The 19,215-nt window shown below is 46.5% G+C and overlaps 2 protein-coding genes across 2 annotated transcripts in view; one reads left to right on the forward strand and one right to left on the reverse strand.

Annotated features, from left to right (window-relative positions):
* The window catches only part of LOC146754532 (uncharacterized), a 336,576-nt gene extending 317,613 nt beyond the window's left edge, over window positions 1-18,963 (forward strand). The window contains exon 3 of the mRNA XM_085527663.1: window positions 15,568-18,963. The gene's annotated coding sequence lies outside the window, so the exon portion shown is untranslated. The remainder of the gene's footprint in view (window positions 1-15,567) is intronic.
* LOC146754534 (uncharacterized) overlaps window positions 1-19,215 on the reverse strand; it is a 329,845-nt gene that overhangs the window by 214,782 nt on the left and 95,848 nt on the right. The window lies entirely within an intron of this gene.

Genomic DNA, 19,215 nt, shown 5'->3' on the forward strand with positions numbered 1-19,215 from the left:
AAAGGTGATCTGAGAACGAATGGCAGTTTAATAACCTAATAACACTAAACAACAACAAGAGAGTTTCAACAAAGAGAATACCAAGTCCCCAATCTCACCGATGGAGCTGTGGAAGGCAGGAAGCTCGGACCACGTTGTCTCCTTGCAGGGAGCCGGGGCAGCAACCCTGTCCCCTTCCTCCCTTCCCTTCCGATGCCCCACCCCACATGCCCATTAAGGCAGCCCACAGAAAAAAAACTTGTCCCCTTTACTCCCATTATGAGGCATGGTGTTCTGATGTGGAATACCAACACCAACCAAATTGCAAAACCATAACAGCAAGCAAGCTTCCCAAGGCACTAGTTAGAGCAGATAATTGGAAGCCATGTCTACAGTCAGGCAAAGACACTGGCATGGTGGCTCTGATGCTAAGAAAATCCTTCTTTGTCTTAAGAAGCAAACAGGACAAGCCCTGATTCCCAGACCCTTGGCAGGGAGATCTTGTCTCTCATGTTGGCTCAGGGCCCTTCCTGGGGCAGTGGAATGGAGGTCTGTATGATGTTAAATGAAAGACATGGGGACAGAAGATGCCAGGCTCTGCATGGGGTGAGAGAACGCTGTCAAGGTCGTGTCCCATGTGTGTCCTGTGTCTCATAGCAGGATGTGGGATGTGAGAAGGGCCCAGTCTGAACAAGCAGTAAATCCCAATGAAACTCTGAACTTCAGATCTCTGAGTTCCAGTGCCCTCCTGTGCACACTCTCCCATAGTTTGTTGCACTTTATCTTCTGCGATGCCCAGAAGTGCACCCAGTGTTCCAGGTGAGGCTGTATCAATGCAGAGCAGACAGGGATGACCCTTTCCCTCACCCAGCTGGCAATAAATTGCTTGATGCACTCCAGGGGAGCGTTGGCCTTCCTGGTAACTGTCATGACCCTTAACTTACTTAGATGCAATTGAAATGAGAGCCCAGATCATACTAAGATGTCATCATTGAAAGAACGTAGGTGTGCCATAGCTTTGAAATGCCTTGAACTCCAGAGTATGCCAGAGATGGAGCAGAGCATAAGATTTGCCTCTTCTGTAGTGAGCTCATCCATTTGGTAAGCAGTATAAGACTACATGCTACATGGGGACAGTGTCTCTGCTCTGCTCTACTTGCAGGGGAATGGAGCGGGGGTTTGCTCTCATGTCAGTGCAGATAAACTCACTTTCTCTTTAACCCTTTTTCCTCTGTAAACGATTCCACTATTTGTACCCTCAGATAAACTTCCACATTCCCTCAACTACACCTCCATATGCCAATGACAATTAAGCTTTCTTATACCATCAAAACAGTTTGTCAAACAATACAGTCCTTCAGTTCCCATAAACACCCTTAATACCATATATCTTTCTATTAACAGTTTGTATTCTTCAGTTATAAACACCTTGCCACAGAACAAGCAATGATTGGCCCCCCTCCCTCTCACACTTCCTCACAGGCAGAACCATAGTATTACATAAATGTGTTGACACTCATTAAATAGGATAATATAAAAGGCTTTTCAAATTATGTTAAGAATAAAATGAAGACTGTGAGACTGTGGGTCCCTACTAAGTGAGGGGGTGTTCTGGTAATGGGGGATGTTGAGAAGGTGGAGATACTGAAGGCCTACTTTGCTTCTGTCTTCAGTGTAAAAGCTCTCCATCAGGAATCCCAGACCCTGGAGCTTAGTGAGAGGGTCTGGGGAATGGAGGACTTGTCTTTAGTCAAGTTAGAGTTGGTCCATGAGCGCCTAGGCCACAACGATGTTCAGAAATCCATGGGACCTGATGGGGTGCATCCATGCGTGCTGAGGGAGCTGGCAGAGATGACTGCAGAACCACTCTCTATCATCTTTGAGAGGTCTTGGAGAATGGGGGAGGTGCCTGAAGACTGGAGGATAGCCAGTGTCAATCCTGTCTTCAAAAAAGTGCATGAAAGAAGATCCGGGTAATTACAGGCCAGGGAGCCTCACCTCTGTCCCTGGAAAGGCGATGGAACAGCTTGTGCTGAATGCCATCTTCAGACAGTTGGAAGAAAAGGAGGTTATCAGGAGTTGTCAGCATGGGTTTACCAAGTGCAGGTCATGTGTGACCAACCTGGTAGCCTTCTATAACATTGTCTCTGGCTTGGTAGATGGGGGGAGAGTGGTTGATGTTGTCTGCCTTGATTTCAGGAAGGCATTTGATACTCTTTCTCACAATGTCCTTATAACAAAGACAAGGAAATGTGGGAAAGATAAGTGAACAGTGAGGTGGGTTGAGAACTGTCTGACTGACAGAGCACAGAGGGTTGTCGTTGTCAAAGCAGAGTCCAGTTGGAGACCTGTAAGTAGCGGTGTTCCCCAGGGGTTGGTGCTGAGTCTGGTCTTGTTCAACTTCTTCATCAGTGACCTTGACAAGGGGATAGTGGCCACCCTCAGCAAGTTTGCTGATGATAGGAAGTTGGGAGGATTGGTTGACATGCCTGAAGGCTGTGCTGCCATTCAGCGAGACCTGGTGTCACGGGTTACTTAGATTTACCTATGCCCGTGACAGGAGAAAGCCACCCCGTGCCCCCCCATCCCCCCCCCCCCCCCCCTCCCCCCCTCCCCCCCAGGCCTGGAAAGGAGGGGGAAAAGGGGAATGGGATAAAAACAGGGGCAATCTAAGGAGGAAAAACTTTTTTTACTAAATATGATATCGAAATACAAGATAACACAATATAATACAGTTGAGGCTAACAAATTGAACAAAACAGAGAGAGAGAGTCCCCGAAAACCGAGAAGCCTACTGTGAACTCTAGGCGACACGGCTGGAACGCTTCCCACTCTCCGAGCAGTTCGAGAGAAGAAGGAAGGCACTCCAGCCTGGGAACGAGATTATATAGCGTCCTGGTCCCGTGACTTATCACTACCCCTGTTGTTCTCTGGGATATGTAGTCTTCTTCTGTGGACTGCACATTCAATAGAAGTATCCATACTTTACATGATGTTATGATGTGGAATACTGATAGCAAAATTACAAAATTACAAAACCATGACACCTGGACAGGCTGGATAGATGTGCAGCAAGAAACCGGATGAGGTTTAACGAAAGCAAGTGTAGAGTGTAGCACTTTGGAAGGAATAATTGCATACACCAGGACAGTTTGGGGGATGAGATGATGGAGAGGAGCTCTGCAGAGAGGGACCTGGGTGTTCTGATGTCAGAGTGTGGAAACATGAGCAGGGGAAATGAACAGAAACTGGAGCATAGGAAGTTCCACACGAATTTGTGCGAGAACTTCTTTATGGTAAGGGTGATGGAGCACTGGAGCAGGCTGCCCAAGGAGGCTGTGTTATCTCCTTCTCTGGAGATATTCAAGACCCGCCTGGACACCCACCTGTGTGCCTACCTGGTGTTGCTGAGGGGTCTGTGCTGGGGCCTGTCCTCTTCAATATTTTTATTGATGACCTTGATGAGGGCACTGAGTGCATCCTATGTAGGTTTGCTGATTTCACCAAATTGCCTGGGAGTGTGGACCTGTCTGGCATTAGCAAGGACCTACTGAAGGATCTGGACAGGCTGGAGAGCTAGGCTGAAGCCAGTGGGATGAGGTTCACCAAGACCAAATGCCACGTCCTGAACTTTGGGACCTGGAATGGACTGCCAAGGGTGGGGGTGGATTCACCGACCCTGGAGATGTACCAGGAATCATTGGACATCGTGTTGAGGGCCATGGATTAGTGGGAGCTATTGGTGATAGGTGAACAGTTGGACTGGATGATCTTTTACGTCTTTTCTAACCTTGGTGATTCTATGATTCTATGATATCCTGTCCCTATCTGTGTGCTCCTTTTTGTTTTAGCTAACACTCTCTGAGAGGCCTTACCACATGTCAGGAATTAGTCACTGACCACTTGAAATCTGGTGTTAAATTCAACAGATTTCAAAGCACAGTCATGATGCTGTTGTCTTTCAGGAGCTGTTGACCATGATGATGCAGGGAAATCTCAGGGGAGATGAGTGGGATGGATAAAAATGACATCCACTACTGCTCAGCTGGGTCAGGCTCCCGGAACACAGGGAGCTCATAAAAGTGGGCAGAGATGTAGAGAGACAGCTGTGCCCAGGAGTAGCTCTTGTGCACAGCACAGCCTGCAGGTGACAGAAGGAGAGGAGAAAAATTGGAGTGAGCTTACAAGATATGTACTGTGTGAGCGGGGAATGGGAACACACCCATTCTCCTGATTACAAAACTGTACAGGAACTACCAGATACTAAAAGACTTAATGGCTATCAACAGAATAGTGGAGTATTTGTTGGTAACATTGGTAGCACATCCATATACACCACTTACAAAATTATCAGGGGAATTGGCATGGTCCCTCTTGTGCCATCCCATGGCACCCAGTCTGTGTTGCTGCAAAGGTTGGACTGAGGCACCAGCTCTGTCAGCCTCATCTCAATTTTGTTGTACCACAGTGGCGTCTCCCAGTGTTGGGTGATGAGGTTGTAGAGGCTGTCAAATTCTCGGCTGTCAGTCAGAAAGAACCTGTGGATGCTGGCATCCTGCCGATGGTGGATGTGACAATGCTTCACCTTCCTATTAAGTCAGATGGACAGAATGCAGTCCCCAAGGAATGGTTCACTCTTCCTGACAAGAAAGGAACCATTGGGGGCCCCCATCTCAGTGCAGTACTCTGTCAGCAGCCACTCAGCAATGTGCCGCCCACCGCGTCCTGCTCCCAGCCTGCCATGGAACCATTCCTGCATGAGATGCAGCTCGATGTTCACGCTCACCTCCTTTTGCACAGCTCGTCTCCCCCTGATGTCTCCCCCTGTTGTCCTGACCAGGACAACACAGAGTGGGTTCCATGCACAAGTGATGGGGTCTTCCACCATTTGGCAATCTTCCACCATTTAGCACTCTGCCGTCTGCTCCTCTGGATTTGCCATCTGCTCCTTTGTCAGACATGAACCCATGGCTCCTTACAGCTCACTTCAAGCCACCTCAGTTTTGGTGGGGCTTGCCTATGGTTTTTATAGCATCTGCTAACACCCATGCTAGGTGTCTCGTGACTATTTTGAGAGGGTCTGTCTGGCATTGATGCTTATAATCTTTCAGTTTTCTCCCTCCATGTCTACTGAAATTAATGGAGGGAGGGAGGCTTGGAGAGTATACAGAAACAGAGGGCATGGAGGTGCAGGCTTTGGTTCCAGAATGTAGAAATTTAAAATGAGATTAAAAACCAAGATGCAAAATTGATAGAGGTTTTAGGTGGGAGAAGGAGGGTGGATTAAGGTTTAAAACAAAATAATAGTTCCCACATCCCTATTATGGGCCATAATTATGGCTGAGCACAGGAAAACTTACAGGGGAACAGAGGCTCTTTATAAATAGCTGAGCCATCAGATTATGGCTCGGAATTTATACACCACCACTGAAGAGGTAACACAGCAATGTGAGATTTGCTTGCAGAATAATCCTAGAGCAAGCCCCAGGGTTGTATGGAACAAATAGGGAAGGGAATTTACCCTGGGCAACAACAGCAAATGGATTTTTCTGAACTCCCAAGAAAAAGGATGGTTTTGTTATATGCTAGTTCTAACCAATATGTTTCAGCATAGCCGTATGGGATTAATTCCCTGATCATACTCAGAAGGTCCAGGATAGAAAAAAGAGAGTGGAAAATCTTCCTAGAAATGCTGCAGTTGTAATAGTTATAGAAATAAAGGATCTCAGTCAAACGTTTAAAATTGAGAGAGGATATGGGGATATGAATGCCTGGGTAGAACTGATTAAATATACCATCCAGAGTCTCACCCATAGTGATTGCTATGCTTGTGCATCAGGATGACCTGTAGCTCAAGTAGTACACCTTCCACTGCAGTGGACCCAGGACCCCCAAGGGATGTGGTGCATGATTGCCCTGTATCAGTAGAAAGCCACCTGAGGAAACAGAGTCTGTAAATCGCTATCTTTACTGCTCTCTCCAATGCCTGATGTGTATGTCAAAAGCCCTCCTGCATTCCCCATGGCCACAGGTAACCATACAGCTTGCCTCTCAAGGCAGGGTGTAAGAGCTACCAGTCCAATAGGGAATTTCTCCCTATGCAGTGAGACCCTGAATGTTATGGAAGACTCAGCAGGAAACTATTTGAGATTGGGAATCTGTAGAGCAGACCTCTGGTGGTGTTGCAGCGGGTGGGAAGATCTTACGGTTCACTCTCCCATCTCACTGTGAGGTACCTGTGCACTTGCTCAATGAGTTCTACCATTCACCCTGGCATTCACAAAGGGGATGTCACATAGCCCCTAAAGGAACAAAAGGAGCTTAGGGTTCTCATTTGATGATGCTGTATATAGATACAGATTCAAATGGAGTGATCAGAGGTGTCTCTGATAAATTTAAGTTGAGAAATACAATTGCTGCAGGGTTTGAATCACTGTTCTGGTGGGTGACAATTAACAACAATGTGGATTGGATTAACTACATCTCTTACAAACAACAAAAGAGAGAATCTGGTCTACAGGGAATATGGGAACATATTTCTCACGGGTTACCTAGCTTTACCTATGCCCGTGACAGAGGGGAGCCACCCATTAGGGACGCCCCGGGCCTGGAAAGAAAGGGAAAAAAGGGGAATGGGATAAAAACAGTAGCAATCTAAGGAGAAAAACTTATTTTACTAAATATGATATCGGAATACAAGATAACACAATATAATATAATAAAATTGAGGCTAATAAATCGAACGAAACAGAGAGAGTCCCCAAAAACCGAGAGGCCTACTTTGAACTCTAGGCGACACGGCTGGAACGATTCCGACTCCCCGAGAAGTCTGAGAGAGAACTCCAGCCTGGGAACAAGATTATATAGCGTCCTGGTCCCATGACTTATCCCTGACTGTGATGTTCTCTAGGATCATAGTATCATAGTATCATAGTCTCGTGCGGGTTGGAAGGGACCTTAGAGATCGAGTCCAACCCACCGGGATTCGAGCCTCCTGTGTAGCAGAGTGGCACTTCTACCACTTGCGCCACAGGAAGGATTCAAACCCAGGGCCTCCGGTGCTGCAACGCATCATTCCTACCACTTGCGCCACCCGGGCACACAGGGATATATAGTATTCTTCTGTGAACTGCACATTCAGCAAAATCACCCATGCTTCACATGATGTAATGATGTGGAATACTGATAACAAAATTACAAAATTACAAAACCATGACTCCTCCCTGTATTTATACTTTTGCCATTGCCCTTCCTCCCAGAGAAGTCTCATCCTCTTGGCTTGTTTAATTATGGCACATGTTTCACAGTCATGAATAATCTGCGCAATAGTGTCCATAGTTAAGTCCACCCCTCGGTTTCTGGCCAACTTATATGTTGCGCCTCTTCCTTGATGGCCTGAGGTCTCATAGGCCCATTGAGCTAGAAATAGTTCACCCTTATTCTGCCAGTCCAAGTCAATTTGAGCCACCTCAATTCTGGCAGATCAATCTACCTGAAGATTGTTTTGTTGTTCTTCAGTAGCCCGACTTTTGGGCACATGTGCATCCACGTGACGCACCTTTACAACCATATTATTTGTTCGGGCAGAAATGTCCTTCCATAGTTCAGCGGCCCAAACAGGTTTACCCCTCAGTTGCCAATTATTTTGTTCCCACCGCTGTAACCACCCCCATAAGGCATTTGCCACCATCCATGAGTCAGTATAAAGATACAGCATTGGCCACCTCTCCCGTTCAACAACATCTAAGGCCAGCTGGACAGCTTTTACCTCTGCAAACTGACTTGATTCTCCCTTACCTTCAGTGGCCTCTGCAACCTGTCGTGTGGGGCTCCATACAGCAGCTTTCCATTTGCGATGCTTCCCTACAATGCGACATGATCCGTCAGTGAATAGGGCATATTTCTTTTCATTTTCTGGTAATTCGTTGTATGGTGGGGCCTCTTTAGCATGTGATACCTCTTCTGCTGGTGATGTTCCAAACCTTTTATCTTCAGGCCAGTCCATGATTACCTGTAGGATTCCTGGACGATTGAGGTTTCCCATTCGCGCTCGCTGTGTAATCAGCGTAATCCACTTGCTCCAGGTGACATCGGTAGCATGATGGGTGGAGGGAACCTCCCCTTTAAACATCCAGTTCAGCACTGGCAATCGAGGTGCCAGAAGGAGCTGCGTTTCAGTCCCAACTACTTCGGAAGCAGCCCGAACCCCCTCATACACGGCTAAGATCTCCTTCTCAGTTGGAGTGTAGCGCTCTTCAGACCCTTTATATGCTCGACTCCAAAATCCCAGGGTTCAGCCTTGGGTCTCTCCTGAGGCTCTTTGCCACAAACTCCAGGTGGGACCTTTCTCTCCAGCAGCAGTATAGAGGATGTTCTTTACATCCTGTCCTGTCCGTACTGGACCCAGGTCTATGGCACGGGCTATCTCTTGTTTAATCTGTTCAAAAGCCTGCTGCTGCTCAGGGCCCCATGCAAAATCATTCTTCTTCCGCGTTACCTGATAAAGGGGGCTTACAATGAGGCTGTAGTTTGGAATGTGCATCCTCCAAAAGCCCACTGTACCCAGGAAAGACTGTGTCTCTTTCTTGCTAGTGGGTGGAGACATGGCAGTGATTTTGTCGATCACATCTGTTGGGATGTGGCTATTTCCATTCTGCCATTTTATACCTAAGAACAGAATTTCTTAGGCAGGCCCTTTTACTTTGCTTCGCTTAATAGCAAAGCCAGCTTGTAGAAGAATTTGGATTATCTGCTCTCCTTTTGTGAAAACTTCTTATGTTGTATCACCCCACACAACAATCACAGATCACAGAATCACAGAATTACCCGGGTTGGAAGGGACCTCAAGGATCATGTAGTTCCAACCCCCCTGCCTAGCAGGGCCACCAAACATACACCTTTACTAGATCAGGTTGCCCAGGGCCCCGTCCAACCTGGCCTTGAACACCTCCAAGGACGGGGCATCCACAATCTCACTGGGCAGCCTGCTCCAGGACCTAACCACTCTTCTAGTAAAGAACTTTCCCCTAACATCCAACCTAAATCTTCCCTCCTTCAACTTAAAACCATTTCCCCTAGTCCTGCTATTATCAGCCCTTTCGAAGAGTTTACTCCCTTCCTGGGAGTAAGTTCCCTTCAGGTACTGAAAGGCTGACAATGTCATCAATGTACTGCAGGTGTTCAGGAGCACCACCCTGTTCCAATACAGTTTGGACCAACCCATGGCAAATGGTTGGGCTGTGTTTCCAGCCCTGGGGCAAACTGTTCCAAGTATACTGAAAGCCCCTCCAGGTGAAGGCAAACTGTGGCCTACATTCTGCTGACTTGCAGAAACAAACTCTATAATCCAGAGATGGGTTATGAAGCAGGTATGTTTATTCCAGCGTTGCGCAGCGCTGGGTGCAAGGGGGATAGCTCCACCAAACTTGCACACCATAAGGAGAAAAGTGTGTTACAGATATAGGTCAAGCTAATACATAATCAATAGCCTCCTCCTCAGTATGATTACATATTCATTACTAACCCGCAACCCCATTCCCTCATTCCCCCTGACCCCATTCCCCGCGACCCTTGCCGTTGTTTTGGGGTGAAATTCTTCTTCTGTTTTCTTCTTGGTGTTATCTGCTGCTATCGTTCTCCCACATCAGCATCATCTTGCCCGGGGGTATCTAATCCTTCTTCTTGTCAGAGGTCTCTGGACAGTTTCTTCTTATCTTTATTGCCCTCTTCTCTGGTTTTCTTTTGACTAAGTGTCTGTAATTCCCCTTTTCCCTGCCCTTTAAAATGTAAACTATCTCCAGTTTCCCTTTGTCTTGGTTTCTGTGAAGTTCCCTTTTCCCTTTCTATAGCAAAGTGTTACTTTACCACCATTTTTAGTCTTTGCTCACTCTTCAGTGTGGCCAAAGGAATGGAGAAGAAGACATTGGCAGTGTCAATGGTGGCATACCATTTGTCTGCTTTTGACTCCAGCTCGTACTGGAGTTCCAACATGTCTAGCACAGCAGCACTCAGTGGGGGTGTGACCTCATTCAGGCCACAGTAGTTGACTGTCAGCCTCCATTCTCCACTGGCTTTACGCACTGGCCATATGGGGCTGTTAAAAGGTGAGTGAGTTTTGCTGATCACTCCCTGATTCTCCAACTGGAGAATCAAATCATGAATGGGGAGCAAGGAATCCTTGTTGGTGTTATACTGCCATCCGTGCACTGTCTTTGTAGCAACCGGTACCTGCTGCACTTTTACTCATATCAGCCCCACAACAGATTTTCCTCTGACAGGCCAGGCAAAACAGACAGCTGCTTAATGTTGTCCATATCAACAGCAGCTATTTCAAAGGTCCATTGATACCCCCTCGGATCCTTGAAATGCCCCCTCCTGAGGAAATCAATACCCAGTATACACGGAGCCCCTGGGCCAGTCACAATAGGGTGTTTTTGCCAGTCTTTGCCAGTGAGGCTTATTTCAGCCTCCAGCACAGTCAATACTTGAGAGCCCCCAGTCACTCCAGAAATATGGAATGATTCTGTCCCTTTATGACTGGAGGGCATTAGAGTGCACTGCGCACCGGTATCCACCAGTGCCTTATATTTCTGTGGTTCTGATGTGCCAGGCCATTGAATCCACACAATCCAATAAACTCTATTATCCCTCTCCCTCCCCTGACCGAGAGCAGGGCCCCTCCATTGATTACATGCGATGACTGGAGCAACTCCACAGGTTGTTCGTCTGTTTTGTAGTTCCCTCACCCGTGCTCGTAGTACAGAATTAGGCTGCTCATGCCACTTCTTCATGTCTTCTCTGTGGTCACGTAGATAACACCACAAGGAAACAAGCGGTGCAATATTAATGTTGTTCCTTGCTAGAGCTGGAAAGCATGTGGGTCTAATAGCTGAGATTTCTGATGGTACAGGTGAGGAGGAGGTTTCATCACATTTAATTAACTGGACTAGTTTGATCAGCTCCTTCATTAGAACTGGTGACCCATACGGGGATTGACCTTCATTAGCTGCTTCTGATACTATAGGGGATCATCATGATTAATGAACTGAGACACTCGCTCTTCCACTTCATACAGTCTGTTCGTTACTTCTGAGATGGCTGAAATGGAGACATGGGTTGGAGGTAACTGCTGTTCAAAGTTTTGCAGTGTAAGAACCAATTAGAAAACTAGGGATCTTCCATCTTGTTCCTCGTACCTTTGAATCGTTGCTGCTCAAGTAATGGTGTACCTTTCTGGTATTGTTTTGGTGAGTTTCTGTCATATGTCATCCTCACTCTCTAAGGATCATGTTCTTGGCAAAGGTTGCTAGGATCAAAATTAAGGTTATACAGCATTTCCACCACAGCTATTTCCCTCAAGTACTGGATGCCTTTTTCAATTGTATCCCACTTCTTCATCAGAGGCTTCAGAATGTCTTTGAAGGGAAGCTTTGCCCACACAGCCACTGACATTTGCTCCCAGATGGTGGCAGCACCATCCATACATCTGTTCATCCCTCTGTCAATAGTTGGTCTCTGAAAATGCCTCCAAGTTAACGAGCTTTGTTACCATCTAGAAACAAGCTACCAGCCCAGCTGTCCCAATAGCGAAGCAACCAGGTAACAAGAGATTTGTTCTGGCGCCGTGTAAACTCTTTCTTGTGCCTTGGATTTCAGTCATCTTCAGGGGTCAACAAATAGTAATAGAGATTTCCTCCTCATCACTCTCTTCTTCATGCCTCTTAACTTTTCCTTTTGCTTTTCTTGGTGCTGATCCAGACCCATCACCTGGATCTTCTGCTGCCTCCTCCTTTGCTTCTTTTTTTCCATTCTAAACTTGAGGACATCCATTTCCATTTCTTGCCTTCCACAGGGGCAACTGATATTGTTACTGGTGCCTCCTGTGACTGATCAGAATTGACTTGGGGATTTCCCTTTTTGGCTTGAACCTTATCTTGGAAACTCTCTTTCCAGAATAGTGTTATATAGAGCATGGTAAGCACAAGCCAAGCTCCAAATAAGTAGTACCCCCTTAGACCTATCTAGGCTGCACCATCCCTGACTCAAATACTGGCTTAGTTTTTTGGGATCCCACAGGTGTTCAAGAGTGAAATCCCATGACATTGCGGTCCCCCACATGTTACTTGTGGTTCATTTCACGTCAGGATTCTAGCATTAAGCCTCCGCGAATCCGACCTGGTCCAGCCGGGGCCCATTTAACTACACGTTCACACCAACAACATGGTGAATAGCTAAATGGCGTTTTATTATGCGTGTTAGCGGTTTAAATAAGCCGCTATCTACTTCGTCTACACCCCTTCTACATATGCATAACCCCTTCTACATATGCATAACCGAGCAGGGGAGGGCCTATCGCGTTACATCCTGAGTGTTCATGCACGCCTAATACAACATCTCCCCCTCCCCATGCTTAACAAAACCATGCCCCATTACAATGCAAGCGCCGATCCTAATCCTAATATATAGAAGTATTAGTCCTTATATAATTTAAACTTTGTCACAGATTATCTATAATGTGAGGTATACAGATTGCAAAGCATGCAGAGATAAGTGGTGCAATGTCTAACAATGTTAGTGGTGTTCTAATCAGTATGTCCAAGGCATCTTTGGTCATATTATCCAGTTCATCCTTCTGCTCAAAGCTTCTTGTATATATGCTGGAACTCCCTTTTCTCATTAAACACTCATTCCATTATACGTTGTAAGCAACCCTTCAAAGTCCTTGCACCCATACCCTTGAGCCAGCAGCAGGAAATCTACTGCAGCTCTATTCTGTAAAACAGTATGCCTGAAAGAAAAGTACTCAACTTTCAATTAGTTTTCCATTTCTCCCAGACCGCCCTTTTGGGTGATCACTATATCAGGTTTTATTTTTCTCGAAGGGACCCATAAATTTTTCCTGATTCACTATCCTTTACTGTGGCATAACCTCTTCGTTCAAAATGATTGATTGCATAATGTGCTGTGCCAATACTTCCGCCTGCTGGGCCACCGGGATCCTACCTCTGTGACCCTCCCCCTCCCCAAGGACACATATGTTGTCCTTCAGGAGACAGTTGGCCCTCTCCACAATTGCTTGTCCCTGGGAATTCCCAGGGATGCCAATCAAGTGAGATATTCCTCAATGCTCGAGCCATTCTTGAGTAGATCGCGAGATGAAGCACGAACCATTGTCTGTCTTGATGTGTCACGGCACACCAAGGACCGCGATGGCAGTGGCCCAGTGTTGCTGAGCTGCAGGGTAGTTAAATGTTAACATAATCATCATCACTCAATCAAAACCTTGACTGATAACGCACTAAACATAAGGTTACATGTAAGGTCATAATTTTTTGAGTTGACATATACACACTCATTCCAGCATTCATTTTAGACAATTCTATAAATGGAAATTTCTACGCTAATGTATTATTACTTATCGACAACTATGAGGTGACAAACCATCAAAAGGAGAGAGAAGGAATACAATAGTGGTAGATGTGATAGGCAGTGCCAGCAGGGCATCCCCTGCTTCAAAGTGCACTTTGCCTTTCTCACCCATCACAGATTCTCTCCTGTTTTAATTCTTGCTAGAGATTGCAAGGTTTTTTTCACATGTGCTCCATATATGCATGGCCAGTGCATGATACAGAACCCAGGTGGAACACCTGCTCTTAAAATAGAACATAACACTATATTAGATCTCCCTACAATACAAACTACTCAGAAAAAGTTATTTACAGCTATAGTCACATATTCTCATTGTTACTTGCTTTACCCTTAGCTCCCTTCTTTTTTTATTTAATTTGTAAGAATTTTCTTGTTGACCTACTACTACATTTACAAAAATCATCTATAGGTAGTAATTCTTGATGCAGTACAGAGTGAGTTTGTTATGGTTTTGCAATTTGGTTGGTGTTGGTATTCCACATCAGAACACCATGCTAATAATGGGAGTAAAGGGGACAAGTTTTTTTTTCTGTGGGCTGCCTTGATGGGCATGTGGGGTGGAGCACCGGAAGGGAAGTGAGGAAGGGGACGGCGTTGCTGGACCGGCTCCCTGCGAGGAGACAACGTGGTCAGAGCTTCCTGCCTTCCACAGCTCCATCGGTGAGATTTGGGACTTGGTATTCTCTTTGTTGAAACTCTCTTGTTGTTTAGTGTTATTAGGTTATTAAACTGCCATTCGTTCTCAGATCACCTTTTTCCTCCCTCATTTTTTTTGTTAGACCTAATCGCAATCTCCCTTCCCTTCCCCTCTCCCGAAACGCACGTGGCCGGGCCGGGCCACGCCGCACTTTGCCGTACCGTACCGTGCCGTGAGAGAAAAGGGGGGGGGGCTTTTGTTCCTGCTGCCCTGGGTTTGTGCACACTGTCCCGGAGTGAGCTCTAGAGAGAACCCCGTGACATTTTTGGTGGAGGATGCGGGCAGAGCTCAGGGCAATGTTTTGGGCAGTAATTAGGAGGTTTTTTTCAGCAGCCCTGTATGTAGGATTGATAGTCCCTAGGTTCCTGTGGTCCTGGCTTAAGGACTTCCTGATGTTGGGGGTAGGGGTAGATTTATTAAGCCGATGGCTGGCAGGGTTAGAGATATCTGCCTGGCTCCTTTCCAGACTAATGAACATCACAGGCACCGTGCTTGAACTGGCTCACGAATGCTCTGAATTCCTTAAGTATGACTGGGGTGTCAATTGGAATACTGTGTTGTTAGTCTCTCTAATTGTAATAGTTTACTATAAATTGCAGAGAGACTTGCAAAGAATAGTGCAGAGAGACTCAGGAAAAGGGCCAGAAGCATCGGGACCCCCAGTATCAGGTAATCTCACCCCTGAACACCAGAGGGACCCTGGGAAATTAATAGAACCCCTGAGTGAGTGTGGGAGATCAGGGGGATCTCAGATCGAATGGCTTATGAAAAAGATAGAGAGTCTCGAGAATGAGATCCAAACCCTAAGGGGAAGGCAACAAGTTAATCCCAGCCGACCACAGGAAGCACCAGCATCAGTGTCAGTCGCCCCAGTGGAAGGCCAGAGATGGGAACGTGTGTCCTCACGTCTGGAACGGATGGAGGAAGTAGAGGAAGATCCTGGTGAGGGACCCTCCCCAAAACCACCGAGAAAGGCAACTCAGAAGACTAACAGACGCGGAGAAGATAGTGATGATGAGGGAAAAGTCACTGCTTCCTCTACTCGTAAACCTCTGAAAATTACAGAAATCCAAAGTGCGAGAAAGGAGTTTGCCCGACTCCCAGGTGAACGCCTTGTCACTTGGCTGCTCCGGTGTTGGGACAATGGGGCCTCCTGCATGTCTCTAAGCTGCGATGAGGCTCGTCAATTAGGAAACATCGCTCGAGACTCATCTATTGATAGAGGGATGTTGTATTAGGCGTAATCGGACCCTCGGCATGTAACATGATAGGCCCTCCCCTGCTGGGTCATGCATATGTAAAAAAGATAAGGATGAAACTGGATACCTATATAAGGGACCCTCACATTCCAATAAACGCCATTTTACCGCTGACCATATTGGTGTAACAAGCAGCTGTGACTTGGTCGGGGCCGTCGATACACATTCACAAAGGGACTTGACTTTCCAGGTTACCAGATCGAGGTAACAAATGGTGCCCCGTGTGAGGCAAAGTCCTGGAGGTGAGTGTGCGACGGCTAAAACCGCGCTGACGGACGCGGTATCCACGGTTCGAGCCCGTGGAAGCACTCTCGGTGGGGTGCAAAGGGGAATGCAGCGCTGCGCCTATCCTACGGCCGATAGTTCGTAGAAGACCAGGAAGACTTCAGGTCTCTGGGTAAATGTATTCCGTCATTAGAGTAGTATTGCAACTTTGTAAAACCTACTATGGTAGGAAAGCTACGCCTTCTAAGAAGGACATTGCAGTCGTCATCAGTTGTCTTGAAAAGGAGAGGGAGCTTTCCTCTCCTCGGGTGATTTTGGATCACAATAAGTGGGACTCTTTAACTTTTTCGCTCTTTGAGCGCGCAATGAATGAGCAAAAAGCTTCTGAGCTCAAAACGTGGGCATTGGTGCTACGGGCATTGAAAACGGCTCGGAAAGAGGGGAAGACTGAAACTCAGGTTGGGACGGCGGAATGTGGGTCGGGAGGCTTTTTCTCTTGCAGATGTGAGGATTTGAAAGACAAAGACAAGGTGGCGCGAGCCATCCCGACCGCACCCATCACTCTGGCTGAACAACAAGCAGATGGCCCCGTCCAGCAGCATTCCACACATTCCACATCCTTATCTCTTGACCAGCAGAAGCCTTCCTCGGAGGCCCCATCACGGTATCCAAAGCAACCTGCGTTCCTTCGCCCATCCTTGGGGGTGGGGAAGGGGAGTGAGCAGGGGCGGGAGGATGGGTCCCTTCCTCGAGATGGGATGTGTTGTGGGTGTGGTTCCGCCCCGGGGGGCGGGGTGGATAAGACTAACCAAGATGGAAGCCAATCCGCATCAGCGGGGGCGGAGGCAGAGGCGTTCCTAATCATCATAACCCTTCCCCAAGAGGGTGGGCTACTGGTCCAGCTCTACCTGGGGGGAGGGAGAGGGGAGAACAAGAGCGACCAAGTCTCGGATTGGTCAAAGATAAGGGAGGCATTCCTTTTTATCGTTAATTGGGGGCCCGGTCAGGGGGCCCCGGGCTCGAGTGGAGCCTCTGAAGCAGAAACAAGACCAGCTGACGAGCGAGCCACGGCAGCCCGAGTTGGAGTCGGTTAAACTCCTGCTGACAACTTGGAGGAGAGGAAGAATGCTGAGGATAAACTGTATTGATTATTGTCATATTGTCACTGTCGTTGTGATTGTTAAATGTTTATGGTATATGAAAGTATAAATGCAAATGGTATATGGAACTGTTAATGTTATAGGGATGTGTAAACATGAATGCTATATGGAAGTGGAATTATTAATGTTACATGGAAGTGTAATTGAGGGTACGAGTAGTGGAATTGTGAAAAACAAAAAACAGCAAAAGGTTACAGAAGAACAGTGAGTTAAAATATTGAATGTGATCTGCTCTAGCCAGAGAAGTTTAAGTGCCAGCAAGAGAACGCAAACCCCCGCGCTGCCCCCCCTCACTGCTTACTCCCCCCCTGCCCCTCGGCTCCGCCGCTTGTGAAAGTAAACAAATCGTTACTTCCGAATGGGGACAAAGCAAGACATTAGAAGTATCTCTTGCTAGTCGGAGCAAGAATGTCTTCATTTTCTCCCAATAATATACACATTTAGGGGACTAGGGTAGGGACTTGGACAAATTTGTTGATGGAGCTTGAAATTGTATGGAGGGGGAATTGTGGTGGAGTTGGATGGAACGGTGGCAGCTTTACTAGAGCAGGTCCTGAAGATCCCAGGATGAGTTTTGCCCGTAGTGGGCTGAATGCAATGTGCACACAGCAGTGCAAAGGTATTTGTTTTCTGACAGTTTCAGGTGCATCTCACTCTGTACTGCATCAAGAATTACTATACTACCCATAGATGATTTTTGTAACTATAGTAGGAGTAGGTCAACAAGAAAAAGCTTACCAATTAAAAGAAAAAAGAAGAAAGCTAAGGGTGAAGCAAGTAACAATAGAAATAAGTGACTATACCTGTTAATAACTTTTCTGAGTAGTTTGTATTGTAGAGAGATCTAATATAGTGGTTTGTTATCTTTTAAGAGCAGGTGTTCCACCTGGGCTCTGTATCATGCACTGGCCATGCATATATGGAGTACATGTGAAAAAAAAAAAAAAAAAAAAAAACCTGCACAGGAGAGAATCTGTGATGGGTGAGAAAGGCAAAGTGCACTTTGAAGCAGGGGACGCCCTGCAGGCACTGCCTATCGCATCCACCACTACTGTGTTCCTTCTCTCTCCTTTTGGTGGTTTGCCACCTCATAGTTGTCGATTAGTAATAATACATTAGCTTAGAAATTTTCATTTATAGAATTGTCTAAAATGAATGCTGGAATGAGTGTGTATATGTCAACTCAAAAAATTATGACGTTACATGTAATCTTCTGTTTAGTGTATTACCAGTGAAGGTTTTGATTGAGTGATGGTTATGTTAACATTTAAGTCCCCTGCAGCTCAGCGACACTGGGCCACTGCCATCGTGGTCCTTGGTGTGCTGCGACACATCAAGACAGACAATGGCTCGTGCTTCATCTCGAGATCTACTCAAGGAGCATTGGGGAATATCTCACTCGACGGGCATCCCTGGGAATTCCCAGGGACAAGCATTGTGGAAAGGACCAACCGTCTCCTGAAGGACAAGATACGTGTCCTTGGGGAGGGGGAGGGTCACAGAGGTAGGATCCTGGTAGCCCAACAGGCAGAAGTATTGGCACAGCACATTATGCAATCAATCATTTTGAACGAAGAGGTTATGCCGCAGTAAAGGACAGAGAATCAGGAAAAATTTTATGGATCCCATCGAGAAAAGTAAAATCTGATGCAGTGATCACCCAAAAGGGCGGTCTGGGAGAAACAGAAAACTAATCGAAAGCTGAGTACTTTTCTTTCAGGCATGCTGTTTTACAGAATAGAGCTGCAGTAGATTTCCTGCTGCTGGCTCAAGAGGCACAGGTGCAAGGACTTTGAATGAGAAAATGGAGTTCCAGCAGATATATGAGAAGCTTTGCGCAGAAGGATGAACTGTATAATATAGCCCAAGATGCCTTGAAAATACTAAATACAGAACCACTAACATTATTACACGCTGCACCACATACCTCTGCATGTTTACGTCACTTTTTAAATAACTCACCACAAAAATTTATATAAGTACTAACACTTTTATATATTAGGATTAGGATCGGCGCTTGCATTGTAACGGGGCATGGTTTTGTTAAGCATGGGGAGAGGGAGATGTTGTATTAGGCGTAATCGGACCCTCGGCATGTAACGTGATAGGCCCTCCCCTGCTGGGTCATGCATATGTAAAAAAGATAAGGATGAAACTGGATACCTATATAAGGGACCCTCACATTCCAATAAACGCCATTTTACCGCTGACCATATTGGTGTAACAAGCAGCTGTGACTTGGTCGGGGCCGTCGATACACATTCACAAAGGGACTTGACTTTCCAGGTTACCAGATCGAGGTAACAGAGGGATCAGCAGATGTCTCGTTGGAGTCGCCAATCTCTGGGAGAGGATTCTATCAGCTGTAAAGGCAACCGGTCTTCTCAAAAGTGATTTGGAGCCTGTACTGGAAAAATGGAGTACAGGTGAGGAAGGTATCCAGTACCTGAGAGAAATGGCTGGGGCA

Source organism: Coturnix japonica, chromosome W, assembly GCF_054131305.1.
Source record: "Coturnix japonica strain WE chromosome W, WE-NBRP24, whole genome shotgun sequence".
Taxonomy (NCBI): Eukaryota; Metazoa; Chordata; class Aves; order Galliformes; family Phasianidae; genus Coturnix; species Coturnix japonica.